We start from the raw sequence: 18,485 nt of genomic DNA, 5'->3' as shown, positions 1-18,485 counted from the left end.
AGGCTGGGTGGAAGGAGGAGCAGCCAAAGGATTCAGAGGTGCAGTCCCTAGGCCGGGAGTAGTGGACTGTGTAGTAGACTGGGGGTTCGATACATTGCTGGACGCATTATCTGCCATCCACGACAGGACCTGCTTGCACTGCTCTGTTTGTAATAAAGCTCTACCATGCAGACCCGCAAATTGTGATAGAAAGCTGGGAAGCGTAGGGACTTGGCGCTCTCCTAATCCCTCAGCAGCCGGCTGTGATGCACCCCGCCCAGGACCTCATCCTGTACCCAAACCCTCGCTTGGACACCCGCGGCCGCGTCCACATCCTCGACCCTTACCCCCACTTCTCATCATGTTGGATTAAGGATAGAGCAGGGCCAAAATAAATTACCCCACCGTATAGTACTGAGAACTGTGGCTATTTTACCGCACACAGAGACTTGTAGATACTGGAGGCTCTATGCGGTGACCGGAAAAAATGAAACCGCTGTCTTGCACTGATACCGAGGGGTCATTTACTGCTCACAGAGACTTGTATATAATAGAGAGGCTGTATGGAGTGGGAGAAAAAAAAAGCCAGTGGATAGTGCTCATAACTGTGGCAACTTCACCACACCCAAGGAAAGGGTATTGTGCGATGCTCTGCCCAGGGGCATAAAGCTATACAGCCAGTGAACAGTGCTAATAACAGGGGCAACTTTACAGCACCCAAGAAGAGGGTATTGTGCTACGCTCTGCCCAGGGGCAGAAAGCTATACAGGCAGTGAACTGTGCTAATAACTGTGGCAATGTCACCGCTCCCAAGGAAAGGGTATTGTGCAAAGCTTTCTGCCCAGGGGTAGAAAGCTATACAGCCAGTGGATAGTGATGATAACTGCAGCTACTTCACCCAACACATAGAATGGTATATGTGAAATTCTGTTTAGAAGTGGGCCAGGAAATATTTGCGTTCCATTTAGCAATAAGAGCGAGCCCTCTGCCGAAGGCACTGCACACATAGAACGGTTTAGCTGCAATGATCTGCAGTGTCCCAGGAAATATTAGAGTACTGTTTAGCGATGAGAATGAGCCCTCTGCCTAAGGCACTGCACACATAGGACCTTATAGCTGCAATGATCTGGAGTGGGCCAGGAAATATTTGCATACTATTTAGCGATGAGTGTGAGTCCTCTGCCCAAGGCACAGCACACATAGGACAGTATAGCTGCAATGAACAGCAGTGTCCCAGGAAACATTAGAGTAAGTGTGTATGGAGAGCAGCATCAAATGGAAGCTATTTCAAAAAGACATCCTGGAATCTTCAGGGAATCCAAATCCAATTTTCATCTTTATTGGGTTAAAAACTCCATCAGCATAGACAACAAAACTTGCGACGTTTCGTCCTATAGAGGACTTTGTCAAAGCCATGCTTGACAAAGTCCTCTATAAGACGAAACGTCGCAAGTTTTGTTGTCTATGCTGATGGAGTTTTTAACCCAATAAAGATGAAAATTGGATTTGGATTCCCTGAAGATTCCAGGATGTCTTTTTGAAATAGCTTCTATTTGATGCTGCTCTCCATACACACTTTCTCTATGCTATATTGGGATCTTTGAAGTCCGGATCCCCCAGGTGAGCGTGCATCCATTGGCTTGACGCCATATTCCACCCTCTTCTCCCTACTTGTGAGCCTGTTGGGCTGAAGGTGTGCTGCTGAGATCTTTTGTTTTCTCTGCAGGAAACATTAGAGATCTGTTAAGCGATGAGAGCCAGCCCTCTGCCTAAGGCACTGTACACAAAGAATGGTATAGTTGCAATGATCTGCAGTGGGCCAGGAGATATATATTTAAAAAAAAAAAAAAAAACATTGGTGCACTACTGCTCCCAGCCAGCCACAACTGTAATACACACGATGAGGAGTAGCCCTAAGAAGGACGGTTGGGGTTCTTGAAGACAATTTCCTAATCAAACACTTTCCCTATATAAGCAGCTCTTTCTCTCAACTCTGCCGAATGCACTGCAAATTCCAATGAAGAAGCATTGGAGGACACCCATGTCTATACGTCGACCTATTGGCCCCTGACGGTCTCCTGGCTCCGATACATCGATGATATCTTTGTAGTATGGGCTGATACAGTGGAGGAATTAAATTCCTTTCATAAAGAAATTAATAGTGTACGTCCGGAACTCCAGTTCACATTGAAATACTCTGAAAGCAATATTGAATTTCTAGATGTCCTCGTCATTAAAACTGATCAGGGCTTCAAAACGGATCTATATACGAAACCCACTGATCGGAACAACATGTTGGCCTATAATAGTTTTCACCCTCGAACAACACTGGATCCCTTCCATGGAGCCAACTGTTATGGGTGAAACGTATTACGGATGATGAATTTCTCGATGACCGACTTACACAAATGTGTGAGAAATTCTTGAGGAGGGGGTACCCAGAGACAATAATTAGGGATAAGATGCAGAAGGCCAGACTAATGTCCAGGGATACACTCCTGACTATAAAGCATAAAATTAACAACCAGAGCCGTATATCGTTTATATCTACATATTGTCCCGCAAGTAAACGTATTTCAGCGATCTTGAAGAAACATTGGCCGATTGTACAACTAGCCCCAATGTGGATGATTTTCATCATTTACCTATTATGTCTTACAGAAGATGTCCCAATTTACGCTATAGGTTGGTTTATTCGGAGTTTTACAAAGGTAACAAAATAAAACAGAACGTTTCTCCCGACTAGGCTAGGAAACTATCCATGCTTGAATTGTTCAAGCTGTGTCAATATTGTGAAGGGTGACAAATTTTACCATTCCCAAATGGGCACTTGTTACCGTATCTAGGGTCGTTATTCCTGCGTGTCAACATATGTAGTATATCTAATGACTTGCCCATGTGGGCTTCAGTATGTCGGGGAGACTACACAAGAGGTGAGGAGCAGAATCTCTAGTCATAAAAGCTCCAGACGCACAAAAAAGCTTGACCTTCCGGTGCCGCGCCATTTTCACAACATGGGTCATAGTGTTAGCCAATTAAAATTCCGCGTCATAGATTCTGTCCCGGATACGATTAGAGGGGGCAATAGAGTGAGAGCACTGATGAAGAAAGAGTTACGATGGATATTTACATTGAACACTATGACCCCGAGAGGTCTAAACCATGATTATAACGTAGCCATGTTTTTGTGAATGATCCGTGTTTTTAGAAAACATCCAGCTTAACCTTGTTAATATTGTTTATTAGAGAGGAGCGAGCGCACTCGTCCGAGCTTGATGCTCGTTCGAGCATTAGGGTACTCGAGATGTTCGTTACTCAAGACGAGCACCACGCGGTGTTCGAGTCACTTCCATTTTCTTCCCAGAAAAGTTTGCGCCATTTTCTGGCCAATAGAAACACAGGGAAGGCATTACAACTTCCTCCTGTGAAGTTCCAGCCCTATCCCACCCCCCTGCAGTGAGTGGCTGGGGAGATCAGGTGACACCCGAGTATATAAACTGGGGCCGGCCGCGGCTCGCCACAGATGCACGCTGAGAGACATTAGGGAAAGTGCCGTCCTGCTGTAGCTGCTATAGGGAGGGTGTTAGGCTGTTATCTTCGTCTTCAAGAACCCCAACGGTCCTTCTTAGGGCCACATCTGACCGTGTGCAGTACTGTTGAGGCTGCTTTTAGCAGTTTTGCACATTTTTTTTTTTTGTATATCGGGCGTGCAGACCATAGCGTCCTCAGTCTGCAGTCATTTTACTGAGTATAGGGGCAGTACTGGTGAGGCAGGGACAGTGGTACAGGGAAAGAGATATACTGACTATATAGGCAGTGGGCTTTTTCAAAAAAATATCTTTGGGCTGCCTGTGACCTTGTTCAGTTTACTGCGTGTCTGTTGGGGGTAGTAGTCGCTCACTATTACCCAGCTAGGTGTTACTGCAGCCTTGCGCATCATTTTTTCTGGCTGCACTGTGCTTTCAATAACCACACTCATCCTCCAACAGAGAAATCCATATACAGGCTATATAGGCAGTAGGCTTTTTCCCAAAAATTGGAAAAAAATACTATATTTGGGCTGCCTGTGACCGTCTTCAGTTTACTGCGTGTGTGCTGGGGGTAGTAGTCGCTCATTATTACCCAGCTAAGCCTGTGACCGTCTACAGTTTACTGCGTGTCTGCTGGGGGTAGTAGTCGCTCATTAATACCCAGCCTTGTGCATAATTTTTTCTGGCTGCACTGTGCTTTCAATAACCACAGTCATCCTCCAACAGGGAAATCCATATACAGGCTATATAGGCAATGGGCTTTTTCCCAAAAATTGGAAAAAAAATACTATATTTGGGCTGCCTGTGACCGTCTTCAGTTTAATGTGTGTCTGCAGGGGTAGTAGTCGCTCATTATTACCCAGCCAAGCCTGTGACCGTGTACAGTTTACTGCGTGTCTGCTGGGGGTAGTAGTCGCTCATTATTACCCAGCTAAGCGTTACAGCAGGCTTGCGCATAATTGTTTCCTGGCTCTGCTGTGTCCGTTACATGATCGCCGTCATCCCACCAGAGGGAAACAGTATACATATATATGCTGCATACGGTGTCTGTCTGGTTTTTCACCTCACCATTTAAAAAAAAATTGAAGCAAAATACTTAAGGCCTACCACTGGCCTTTGGCCACTTGACTGAGCTACTGGAATTCACAGCGAAGAACCAGTCATATGCACCTAGGTCTGACTACAGGCTTGCGCATAATTGTTTCCTGGCTCTGCTGTGCGTTCCGTAAGCGAAGTCAGCCTCCAACAACAGGCCAATAAGCGGCACATTTAATTACAGCGTTCTGTTTCTGCTCTACTCGTAATACACCATGCTGAGGGGTAGGGGTAGGCCTAGAGGACGTGGACGCGGAGGCCCAAGTCAGGGTGTGGGCACAGGCCGAGCTCCTGGTCCAGGTGTACCGCAGCTAACTGCTGCGGGATTAGGAGAGAGGCAAGTTTCTGGGGTCCCCAGATTCATCTCACAATTAATGGGTCCACACGGTAGACCTTTATTAGAAACTGAGCAGTTTGAGCAGGTCCTGTCGTGGATGGCAGAAAGTGCATCCAGCAAACTATCCACCGTCACCACCACCAGTCTTCTACGCCGTCCACTGCTGCATCCCTGAATCCTCTGGCTGCTGCTCCTCCCTTCTCCCAGCCTCCTCCCTCCCAGCAAATGACACATTCAGAAGAGCAGGCAGGCTCCCAGGAACTGTTCTCGGGTCCCGGCCTTGAGTGCGAAAAAATGGATCCTCTATCACCTGAGGAGTTTCTCATGACCGATGCCCAACCTTTGGAAAGTTCCCGGGATCCGGGTTGGGAGACTGGGGACTTCCGGCAACTGTCTCAAGAGCTTTCAGTGGGTGAGGAGGACGATGACGATGTGACACAGTTGTCTATCAGTGAGGTAGTAGTAAGGGCAGTAAGTCCGAGGGAGGAGTGCACAGAGAATTCGGAGGAAGAGCAGCAGGACGATGAGGTGACTGACCCCACCTGGTTTGCTAAGCCTACTGAGGACATGTCTTCAGAGGGGGAGGCAAGTGTAGCAGCAGGGCAGGTTGGAAGAGGCAGTGCGGTTGCCAGGTTGGCAGTGGCAGTGCGGTTGGCAGTGCGGTAGAGGCAGGACCAGACCGAATAATCCACCAACTGTTTCTCAAAGCGCCCCCTCGCGCCATGCCACACTGCAGAGGCTGAGGTGCTCAAAGGTGTGGCAGTTTTTCACTGAGAGTGCAGACGACCGACAAACTGTGGTGTGCAAGATTTGTCGTGCCAAGATCAGCCGGGGAGCCACCACCACCAGCCTCACCACCACCAGCATGCGCAGGCATATGATGGCCAAGCACCCCACAAGGTGGGACGAAGGCCGTTCACCGCCTCGGGTTTGCACCACTGCCTCTCCCCCTGTGCCCCAACCTGCCACTGAGATCCAACCCCCCTCTCAGGACACAGGCATGACCGTCTCCTGGCCTGCACCCACACCCTCGCCTCCGCTGTCCCCGGCCCCATCCAGCAATGTCTCTCAGCGCAGCGTCCAGCCATCGCTAGCGCAAGTGTTTGAGCGGAAGCACGCCGCCACGCGCCCGCATGCTCAAGCGTTAAACGTGCACATAGCCAAAGTGATCAGCCTGGAGATGCTGCCGTACAGGCTTGTGGAAACGGAGGCTTTCAAAAACATGATGGCGGCGGCGGCCCCGCGCTACTCTGTTCCCAGTCACCACTACTTTTCCCGATGTGCCATCCCAGCCCTGCACGACCACATCTCCTGCAACATTGTACGCGCCCTCACCAACGCGGTTACTGGCAATGTCCACTTAACAACGGACACGTGGACAAGCACAGGCGGGCAGGGCCACTACATCTCCCTGACGGCACATTGGGTGAATTTAGTGGAGGATGGGACCGAGTCAGAGCCTGGGACCGCTCACGTCCTACCCACCCCCAGAATTGCGGGCCCCAGCTCGGTGCTGGTATCTGCGGCGGTGTATGCTTCCCCCACTAAACCACCCTCCTCCTCCTACGCAACCTCTGTCTCGCAATCAAGATGTGTCAGCAGCAGCACGTCGCCAGCAGTCGGTGTCGCGCGGCGTGGCAGCACAGTGGTGGGCAAGCGTCAGCAGGCCATGCTGAAACTACTCAGCTTAGGAGAGAAGAGGCACACGGCCCACGAACTGCTGCAGGGTCTGACAGAGCAGACCGACCGCTGGCTTTCGCCGCTGAGCCTTAAACCGGGCATGGTCGTGTGTGACAATGGCCGTAACCTGGTGGTGGCTCTGCAGCTCGGCAGCCTCACGCACGTGCCATGCCTGGCCCACGTCTTTAATTTGGTGGTTCAGCGGTTTCTGAAAAGCTACCCACACTTTTCAGACCTGCTCGGAAAGGTGCGCCGGGTCAGCGCAAGTCCAACACGAACGCTGCATACCTGCGGACCCTGCAACATCGGTTTAATCTGCCAGCGCACCGAGTGCTGTGCGACGTGCCCACACGGTGGAACTCTACGCTCTACATGTTGGCCAGGCTCTATGAGCAGCGTAGAACTATAGTGGAATACCAACTCCAACATGGGCGGCGCAGTGGGAGTCAGCCTCCTCAATTCTTTACAGAAGAGTGGGCCTGGTTGGCAGACATCTGCCAGGTCCTTGGAAACTTTGAGGAGTCTATCCAGATGGTGAGTGGCGATGCTGCAATGATTAGCATCACCATTCCTCTGCTATGCCTCTTGAGAAGTTCCCCGCAAAGCATAAAGGCAGACGCTTTGCACTCGGAAACAGTATGTCGCTGGATAGTCAGAGCACCCTCATGTCTATATCTCAGCGTATTGAGGAGGAGGAAGAGGAGGTGGAGGGGGAGGAGCCTGAGGAGGAACAGGGGGAAGAGACAGCCGGGCCCACTGCTGAGGGTACCCATGCTGCTTGCCTGTCATCCTTTTAGCGTGTATGGCCTGAGGAGGAGGAGGAGGAGGAGGAGGAGGAGGAGGATCCTGAAAGTGATCTTCCTAGTGAGGACAGCCATGTGTTGCGTACAGGTACCCTGGCACACATGGCTGACTTCATGTTAGGATGCCTTTCTCGTGACCCTCGCGTTACACGCATTCTGGCCACTACGGATTACTGGGTGTACACACTGCTCGACCCACGGTATAAGGAGAATCTTTCCACTCATTCCCAAAGAGGAAAAGGGTTCGAGAGTGATGCTTTACCACAGGACCCTGGCGGACAAACTGATGGTAAAATTCCCATCCGACAGCGCTAGTGGCAGAAGGTGCAGTTCCGAGGGCCAGGTAGCAGGGGAGGCGCGGAGATCAGGCAGCATGTACAGCGCAGGCAGGGGAACACTCTCCAAGGCCTTTGCTAGCTTTATGGCTCCCCAGCAAGACTGTGTCACCGCTCCCCAGTCAAGGCTGAGTCGGCGGGAGCACTGTAAAAGGATGGTGAGGGAGTACGTAGCCGATCGCACGACCGTCCTCCGTGACGCCTCTGCTCCGCACAACTACTGGGTGTCGAAGCTGGACACGTGGCCTGAACTCGCGCTGTATGCCCTGGAGGTGCTTGCTTGCCCTGCGGCTAGCGTCTTGTCAGAGAGGGTGTTTAGTGCGGCTGGGGGAATCATCACGGATAAGCGTACCCGCCTGTCAACTGACAGTGCCGACAGGGTTACACTCATAAAGATGAACAAAGCCTGGATTTCCCCAGACTTCTCTTCTCCACCAGCGGACAGCAGCGGTACCTAAACAATACGTAGGCTGCACCCGCGGATGGAAGCATCGTTCTCTATCACCATAAAAAACGGGGACCTTTTAGCTTCATCAATCTGTGTATTATATTCATCCTCCTCCTGCTCCTCCTCCTGAAACCTCACGTAATCATGCCGAACGGGCAATTTTTCTTAGGCCCACAAGGCTCAGTCATATTACTTTTGTAAACAATGTTTATACGTTTCAATTCTCATTAAAGCGTTGAAACTTGCACCTGAACCAATTTTTATTTTAACTGGGCTGCCTCCAGGCCTAGTTACAAATTAAGCCACAGTAAGCTAAGCAATTAATGGGTTTCACCTGCCCTCTTGGTTGGGCATGGGCAAATTTTCTGAGGTACATTAGTACTGTTGGTACACCAATTTTTTGGGCCCTCGCCTACAGTGTAATCCTAGTAATTTTTATGGGCTTCGCCTGCACTCATGGTACAGCAAGGTGTGTGGGGTTGGCCTACACTTTTGCTACATAAATGTAACTGGGGCCTTGTCTATACTGCAGCTACTGAAATGTGAAAGAGACTTATCTCCCTAAACTGCTGCAACGGGAATGTTACTGTGGCCTGTCTTGACTGCTACTACTACTGAAATGGAACTAATACTGTGCTCGCCCATGCTGCTGTTGAAAAGACTTTATTTATAATGCACTGCAGACAGAGAGCTGTAATGCTCTGCAGAGAGATATATATTTAAAAAAACAAACTGTCTCAACTTCACCGCACCCAAGGAAAGGGTATTGTGCGATGCTCTGCCCAGGGGCAGAAAACTATACAGCGAGTGAACAGTGCTAATAACTGTCAACTTCACCACACCCAAGGAAATGGTATTGTGCGATGGTCTGCACAGGGGTAGAAACCTATGCAGCCAGTGAATAGTGCTGATAGCTGCGGCAACCATACCCAACACATAGAATGGTATCTGTGAAATGCTGTTCTGCAGTGGGCAAGGAAATATGTGCATACTATTTAGCGATGAGAATGAGCTGCTATAGCTGTAATGCTCTGCAGAGGGATAGATGTTAAAAAAATAAAATAAAAAATGGTGCACTACTGCTCTCAGGCAGCCACAACTGTAATGCACAAGATGAGGAGTAGCCCTAAGAAGGACTGTTGGGGTTCTTGAAGACAGAATCCTATGCTAACACTATCCCTGTATAAGCAGCAGCACTTTCCCGAATCACTGCCAGCCACTCACTACTGTGGGGTGGGAAAGGGCTGGCACGTCACAGCAGGAAGTGGTAATGCCTTCCCCGCATGTTTATTGGCTAGAAAATGGCGCTAAACATGCGGGGAAGGGAAATGCAATTGACTCGAGTACCGCATGGTGTTCGTCTCGAGTAACGAGCATCTCGAGCACCCTAATACTCGAATGAGCATCAAGCTCGCGCTGGAATTCTATGCTGTACATGTTGGCCAGGCTGTACGAGCAATATAGAGCAATTATGGAATACCAGCTGCAACATGGGTGGCAGAATCGTAGTCGGCCTCCGCAGTTCTTTACAGAGGAGTGGGCATGGATGGCCAACATCTGCCAGGTCCTCGGAAACTTTGAGGAGTCTACCCAAATGGTGAGCGGCGATGCAGCAATCATTAGCATTTCCATCCTGCTGCTTTGCTTGCTGAGAACTTCGCTGCTAAGTATAAAGGCCGACGCTTTGTGGTTAGAAAAGGAGACAGGGGATGACAGTATGTCGCTTGATAGCCAGACCACCCTCACGTCTATATCTCAGCGGGTTTTGGAGGAGGAGGAGGGCGAGAAGGAGGGGGAGGAAAAGACTGCTGGCCACACTGCAGAGGGTACCCATATTGCTTGCCTGTCATCTGTTCAGCGTGTATGGGCTGAAGAGGAGGAGGAGCATCCTCCTAGTGAGGACAACGATGTGTTGTGTACTGGGACTCTGGCACACATGGCTGACTTCATGTTAGGCTGCCTTTCCCGAGACCCACGCGCTAGATGCATTCTTGCCAACACGGATTACTGGGTGTACACCCTTCTCGATCCACGATATAAGGAGAACCTTTCCACTCTCATTCCCGAAGAGGAAAGGGGTACGAGAGTAAGGCGATTCCACAGGGCCCTGGTGAAAAAAGTGATGCTAAGGTTCCCATCTGACAGTGCTAGCGGTAGAAGACGCATTTCAGAGGGCGAACTAGCAGCGTAGGCGCAGGAATCAGGCAGCATGTACAGCGCAGGCAGGGGAACACTCTCCAAGGCCTTTGCCAGTTTTCTGGTTCCCCAGCAAGACTGAGTCAGAGGGAGCACTGTAAAAAGATGGTGAGGGAGTACATAGCCGACCGTACCACTGTCCTTCGTGATGCCTCTACTTCATACAACTATTGGGTGTTAAAGCTGGACACGTGGCACGAACTTGCGCTGTACGCCCTGGAGTTTCTGGCCAGCGTCTTGTCAGAGAGGGTGTTTAGTGCTGCCTGGGGGGGGGGGGGGGGGGGATCATCATGGATAAGTGTACCCGCCTTTCAACTGACAGCTCTGACATGCTTACCCTCAAAGATGAACAAAGGCTGGATTTCCCCAGGTGGTGGAAAGCAGCGGATCCTAAAGAATCTTTTCGCTGCAACAGAAGAAAAATGCATCCTCTATCACCCCAAAAAAGGGGAGAATTAGCTTTGTGTATCCCTCTCGGATATTGTTACTCATCCTCCTCCTAAAACAGGATGTCATCACGCTAAACTGCCAATTTCGATCCAGTCCAAAAGGCTCTGTTTTAAAAGTTAAACTTAAACCAATTTTTGCGGAGTGCTGCCTCCAGGCACTGTTACAAATTAACCAATAACGAGCTGGATCTTTAAAAAAATGTTTATGGGTTTCACCTGCCCTCGGCGTTCAGCAATTTTTCATGGGTACACTTGTACTCTTGGTACACCAATTTTTCTGGGCTTCGCCTATATTATTGGTACTCCAATGTTTCAGGGATTCACCTACATTCTCGCTCCAGACAGGGTACTGGGCTCCGCCCATACTCTCGCTCCAGACAGGGTACTGGGCTCCGCCCATACTCTCGCTCCAGACAGGGTACTGGGCTCCGCCCATACTCTCGCTCCAGACAGGGTACTGGGCTCCGCCCATACTCTCGCTCCAGACAGGGTACTGGGCTCCGCCCATACTCTCGCTCCAGACAGGGTACTGGGCTCCGCCCATACTCTCGCTCCAGACAGGGTACTGGGCTCCGCCCATACTCTCGCTCCAGACAGGGTACTGGGCTCCGCCCATACTCTCGCTCCAGACAGGGTACTGGGCTCTGCCCATACTCTCGCTCCAGACAGGGTACTGGGCTCTGCCCATACTCTCGCTCCAGACAGGGTACTGGGGTCTGGCTATGCTGTGGGTGCACAAAGACTTCCCAATTGCAGTGTTTTACCTGTCTGGCACAAATGTACTGACTGACTAGGGCAGAAATGTTGGCCGAGACCCATGTCCTTGGCGGGGTGAAACTCTGCCATGTTTGGGCACTCTGATTTCTTCCTGTGTAATACCATCTTTGTGCAATCACAGCATAGGTGAGCCCAAGGAACTCAAAGACTTCGCATTGCGGTGTTGAGCTATCTGACACCTACACAGAATGAATTGTGTGGGCACACATGGATTTCCCATTGCTATCTAACTCATTGCACCTTGGGTCACACAAGGTGGAGGCTGGGCTGAGCCTGACCCTGGGCCCGCTCACGTGCTTTCCACAAAGAGTATTGCTGCAGTGGAGATCTCCACATCTATGTGGAGATGTGTAGAAGTGCTGGCACCTGAATCCCCTTTATGACCATGTTTGCGGCTCCTGACAATTTTGTGACGGAGGTGGCACGGGATTGGAATGATGATCGTACGTCAATTTATCATCAATTCTCAACAGCATTGTGAGTTATCGCCCACACTTTCAAAGAGGGTCGCTGTCTGGCCCTGCCAATCCTCTGCAGGGTGTGTCTCCAGCTCCTGTTCATTGCAGACGGACTTATAAATCGACATGAGGGTGGTGTGACTATGAAGCGAGCGTATGGCATGAGGCCAGCTGAACGCTGTGCAGGGAAAATTTTGTGTGTGCTGTGAAACGTTTCCCGAGTCATTCTTAATTATCGGAGAAGGCAACAGCGCACACTATAAGCAAGATCAGAAAACTACTGGCCACCATTTTGGGATCAGTTATTACACTCAAAATCAGCGGCCATTTTGCGGTTCTATGTTTGTACAGGGAAGTCTTTCAGCGATCCTTCTCTATTTCTAATCAGTCATTTTAGCTATTCTATTTAGTCAGTTTTGGCCCATTGTACCCGCACATAGCATAACTACTTTAATCTCTTTTCCCCTTTATTGCCTAATTCCACTTATATACCAATACAAGTCTCATTGCAATATCTTATACTCCTCTGTAATTGCTGTGAACAAAATCTACCTCACGAACCGACACGAGAAGCATAGTAAATTTTTGTACCGTTGAATTTGCTATCACATCTTTATTTCATTCACAATAACAAAGGTGCTGGCGTCACAAGTGACTTTATATTATATAGTACAAACCCCACTCCTCAGTGGGATCCTTTGAGCCCTACTCGTGTGGACCTACTGGCTCAGTGACAAGGTTAGTTACTACCTGCTCCACTCCACACCTGCCCATTTTGCACGCAAGGTTTTTGCATGCTGCAGATGTATCAGCAGGAAAACACTATAAGGCATTGAGGCATTAGAAGAACGAGGGCCAAGGGAGGATATTCAAAAAGGGGCACCATGGTGTGGGCACAGTATACCGATTAAAGGGAAGAGCTCACTCACCACCCATTTCTTAAAGGGGTTGTCCCGCGGCAGCAAGTGGGTCTATACACTTCTGTATGGCCATATTAATGCACTTTGTAATGTACATTGTGCATTAATTATGAGCCATACAGAAGTTATAAAAAGTTTTTTACTTACCTGCTCCGTTGCTAGCGTCCTCGTTCCCATGGAGCCGACTAATTTTCGCCCTCAGATGGCCAAATTAGCCGCGCTTGCGCAGTCCGGGTCTTCTGCTCTCTTCAATGGAGCCGCTCGTGCAGAATGCCGGCTCCGTGTAGCTCCGCCCCGTCACGTGCCGATTCCAGCCAATCAGGAGGCTGGAATCGGCAATGGACCGCACAGAAGAGCTGCGGTCCACGGAGGGAGCAGACCCCGGCGGCCATCTTCAGCAGGTAAGTATGAAGACGCCGGACCGCCGGGATTCAGGTAAGCGCTGAGCGGTTTGTTTTTTTAACCCCTGCATCGGGGTTGTCTCGCGCCGAACGGGGGGGGGGGGGGGGGGGGGGGTTAAAAAAAAAAAAAAAAACCTGTTTCGGCGCGGGACAACCCCTTTAAGTGTTAATAGCTGAATGTTGGTAAGGCTGGATCGTCACACTTCTATGACAGCAGAATCGTTGTGGTTGGCCATAGTGAGCGAACTGGGGAAAGTAATTAATATAATTCTGTAAAATTAAAACCTGCTGATTACATCGGTACAACTGATTACCAGCAGCACGTCACACTTTCAAGTTACGAACCATTCCCTTTATTTAAGATGGTAACAGTTTGGACGTGCCGTAATATTACTAGTCAACGTTTTTTGTTGGAAAATGACGCTTGGATCTTGACTTCCTCCTGTAAGAAACATTACTTTAGATTAAAAACCAAATAAAAACATTACTTACCCTCTTTAAGAACCAGCAACATTTGCCCATCATATTCGGATTGTACTTCCCTATGTAACGGTCTTCAATGACTGAGATGTCTTGCGTGCGTATTAAAAAGTGAATAGAGCCCATTGATGTCAATGGGTTTATTCACATGAGAACAATTTTCGCAGAATGTACAATCGCGTGAAAAAATATGGAGCATGACCTTGTTGGGGCATATTAGACACTGCAGTGAACCATTGAAGTGAATGGGCAGGCACAAATACGCAGTGATTACATTGGAAACCTGCTTATTTCCACACTATTTCTATCTACTCTTTTCATCTGCAAATATGCAGTGTATTTGTGCACTTAAAAACATGCCAGAGCAGGCAAAAAACAAGGGTGTAAGTGATTTCTGGTATTGCAAATACATATCGCAGTTGCACGACTGAAATGCACTTATGTCCATTGAATTAGCCCCAATAGCAACTCCTATAGTAGCCCCAGTAGTAATAGTGACCCCCCACAGTGGTCTCAGTAGTAATAGTGACCACCACAGTGGCCTTAGTAGTAACAGTGTCCCCTATATTGACACCAGTAATGTCCCCCATAGTGGCCCCGGTAGTAATAGTGTCCGCTATATTGGCCTGAGTAGTAATAGTGACCCCCATAGTGGCCTCAGTAGTAATAGTGACCACCACAGTGGCCTCAGTAGTAACAGTGTCCCCTATATTGGCACCAGTAATGTCCCCCATAGTGGCCCCTGTAGTAACAGTGTCCCCTATATTGGCACCAGTACTGTCCCCCATATTGGCCAAGTAGTAATAGCGTACCTTTTATTGGCTTCAGTAGACATAGTGTCCCCTATATAGGCCTGAGTAGTAATAGTGACCCCCATAGTGACCCCAGTAGTAACAGTGTCCCCTATATTAGTCCAAGTAGTAATAGGGACCACTATAATGGTACCAGTAGTAACAGTGTCCCCTATTTTAGTCAAAGTAGTAATAGTAACCACAATAGTAGTCCCAGGTATGCTGCCCCATCAGAGGCCAATAGCAACCCTCCCATTGGTTTAGGAATAGGTAATCTAGTGTCATGAGGTTTTATTGCAGAAGGTATATCTGGATACAGAATGTTATCCCTCTGTTTACTAGAGAAACCATTGGTATTTGTCCGGAAGAAGTAACAGTCAGCATGGTGGTCTCTTTGTTCATGCCATAACATCGGAATGGGGAATGGCATTCTATTGTTGGCTTTCAGCCTCTGTGTGAGATGAGTGTTACGTGACACAGATGATGCGCGATGACACTTCTTATCTTGGTCACCAAGCTGTATTCCGAAATACTTGTGATAGGCCCACTTTACCAAGGATCTTATTTTACTCTGCTGTATCTTTGTTATGAACTGTCCACAGACATAGCAGACATTGTCTGGGTTGTTCAGACATCTGCGCCGCTCAGCCATATTGTTATTACATTATGAAAAATAGTCCCAATTTAACCAATGACCAGTAAAAACACAGTTCACTAATTACAACTTACTGGTGAATGATCCGCAGTATTTCCGCAATGTGGAAAGATACCTTATATCTTATATAAACCTACCCTTATAGTGTGCAGCCAGCGCACGGTGTGTAACAGTGATTGCAAAATAATTGCGTGATCACTTTTGCTATTCTTTTAATTAAGCAAGGTTAATAGCGAGTCTACTGGATTAATTGTATAGGGATATTTCCAAGAATTACAATACAATGGCAATTGACTACATTTTGCCCCTAACTGGAAAACCTTACGTGGCAGATAAAAACAGATATCATATATGAATTCACGGCACTAAAGTTACTATGAGCGACCTATCTGCTTTTTTGTTACAAAAAACTTGCAGCCGTTTTGAATTTAGGTGAACTACAATCCAATGCTCAGCCAAAAATTAACGAAAAATGCATGACTGCCAGGGTTTACACGTAACGATAATCGCTCACTTTCTGGCACTTTAACGGATTTTGAGTGATAACATTGCGTGTAAAAGTGCCTTAAGCAGGCAGTCCTTCATAAATTACCAGCTGCCTGTTTATACAGGCTGATCCGTCGTTCAGTTTTCTGCATGCAGAAACTGAATGATGAATGAGAAGACAACAAATTCTCATTCGTCGTTCAGTTGGGCAGCATTTACACTGAATGATAATTATTAGTTTCCTCCTGGATGTGGGATTCTGAACGATTTATTGGCCCGTGTAAAAGTCTCCTCTTTATGAGGACATAAGAATGTGTGAATTCTCCGTATGTGGAGGGATCAGTTACTGTATACAGTGATGGGAGGGAAAGGAAAACGAGACGTCCTTACCATTTCTGGCAGCACTAACATTCATTCCTGAACCCAAGAAGATGATGCGACCCTGCAAGACAAAAACATTATTACATTTACAGGTAAAAAGAGAAAAATTGTCCAGAATTTTCTTTTAATGGTCAAGCTCTATATGTTTAAGCTCTCCATGGCAAAAAATAATAAATGCGCCTATATTCATCTGTACCAAATCCCCGTGGCTCCAGTTACGCACCTTTGGTCAACCCCACGGAGGTCAGCGATTGGTTGCAGCAGCCTGTTGCATTCTGTTATAAATATGCCTCAACATGCACGCCGGTCAAAGTAGTCTGCAGATACATGGAGCCGCAACTCTGCAGGCAGACAGAGTGAAAATGGCGAGAAAGGCAAGTATAAGAAAAGTATCCCCATACTCAGCACCGCATCTGCTATGAGCCCAATACTTTAGTTTATGGGGTGCACAGGACATCACAGAATCCCTTTGACTAAAGTATATGGATCTATTAATACATTTGATGCATCTTTGGCCATCTCTGCACCAGAAATATAAATCTACTGTTGCCTTTTATGGGACACATTTTAGTAAGTTTGTTTCTCAACGGAAAGCCCCTTGCATAAACCCCACTCACTTTTCACAGAAACCAGCAAACTTTTCTTCTCAGTTTTGAAAAGTGGGGAGAGGCTGAAAAAGTGAAAATTTAATGGTAAGAAACAAAATTTGTGACACTTTTACTACAAAACTAGTGCAGATGGGTTCACTAGTGTACCACTAAGGATCACAGGGGTTACAATTGCGACCAGGCCCCAGCCACTGCACTACAAGCCGCCTGATTAGTGGATTACAATAGGGGAGATTGGAACAGTCATAGGCCCCCTTGGAGTCTTGGTCTCCCCAATCGCCCCTAATCCGCTATTGGTCCCGACTCTACTCACCCCTGTAGTTGAGTCCCGAAGAAATCAGCATGTGATTCATGTTGCTATGCAAACGCAAGTCCTGCATACGGATTTCCTCGGGACACCGCTACAGAAGTAAGTAGAGATGGTAGTTGGAACCAATGGTGGGATATAAAAAGGGCAATTAGAGCAACTGCCCCCAGGCCCAAAACTCCAAGGGGACCCATGGCTGTCCCAACTGCCCCTATTGTAATCCGCGTTTAATATTGGGGCTAAAATAGGGCAGCCTATTACTACTGAACCACAATAGAGGTGACTTTTGCTACTGGGGCAAATAAAGGGTACGCTTTTACAACTAGGGCCACTGTGGGGGTCACTATTACTAATGGAGCAACTGTGGGGGACACTATTACTACTGGAGCCACTGTGGGGTACACTATTACTACTAGGGTCACTGTAGGGGTCAATATTACTCCTGGGGCCAATATAGGGGGTGCTATAACTCCTGGAGCCACTTTGGGGAACACTATTACTACTGGGGACACAATAGGGTTAACTATAACAACTAGGGCTATACTAGGGGTCTGTATTACTGCTGGGGCCAATATAGGGGTCACTATTACTGCTGGGGCCAATATAGGGGTCACTATTACTGCTTGGGCCTATATAGGGGTCACTATTACTGCTGGGGCAAATATAAGAGACTCTATTACTACTGAGGCCAATATAGGGGACGATATTACTACTGAAAAAGAAAGGAAAAATAGTAAGAAAAAAAAAACGCGCTCCTAGGGTGACCGTGGAAGAAATTCAGGATGAACGACAGTACCAATGCTTGATGACACTTACTTTGGAGAAGGGGGATATGCACCAACAGAAGCCCCCTCCTACTAATGAAACTGCATGTAGACTGCAATGGTGATAGGATTCTTTTCACCAGGATAGCGTTAGAAGCTCTAAACATAGGTTTAACATCAGAAAAGGTTACTTCAAGCACAGTGTATCTAAGCACTTTAACATGGCACGTGACAATCACTCTAATATCTTACAGGTAACTCCAGTCGAAAAAATTAAGTTAAGACAACGTGAAATGTATTGGATATTCAGACTAGATTGTCAGGTACCAAAGGGCCTGAATGAGGTTTTAGAAAAACTATAGCTAGGTTTTTAATATGTGTCTTTTTCCTTTATCCTTTTTTTCCCCCTTCTTTATAATGGGTATAGGTATGAGTTTTATCATATGTGTTCATACATTTATACTAATTTTATTCTGACTTATAGTTTTACAATCCACTTATCTTTCATTTATATTCATTTACTATCATGGTACATTATAGTACATTATATGTATAACATATTTTATCATTTATATGCATATTATATATTTTACAATTTTATATAT

General features: G+C 47.7%; 1 protein-coding gene across 1 annotated transcript in view; it reads right to left on the bottom strand.

The window, feature by feature from the left end:
- The window catches only part of LOC136632018 (NACHT, LRR and PYD domains-containing protein 3-like), a 1,080,175-nt gene that overhangs the window by 1,025,213 nt on the left and 36,477 nt on the right, over positions 1 to 18,485 (bottom strand). The window lies entirely within an intron of this gene.

Source organism: Eleutherodactylus coqui, chromosome 6 (assembly GCF_035609145.1).
Source record: "Eleutherodactylus coqui strain aEleCoq1 chromosome 6, aEleCoq1.hap1, whole genome shotgun sequence".
Classification (NCBI taxonomy): domain Eukaryota; kingdom Metazoa; phylum Chordata; class Amphibia; order Anura; family Eleutherodactylidae; genus Eleutherodactylus; species Eleutherodactylus coqui.
This window is presented reverse-complemented; position numbering and strand designations above follow the sequence as displayed.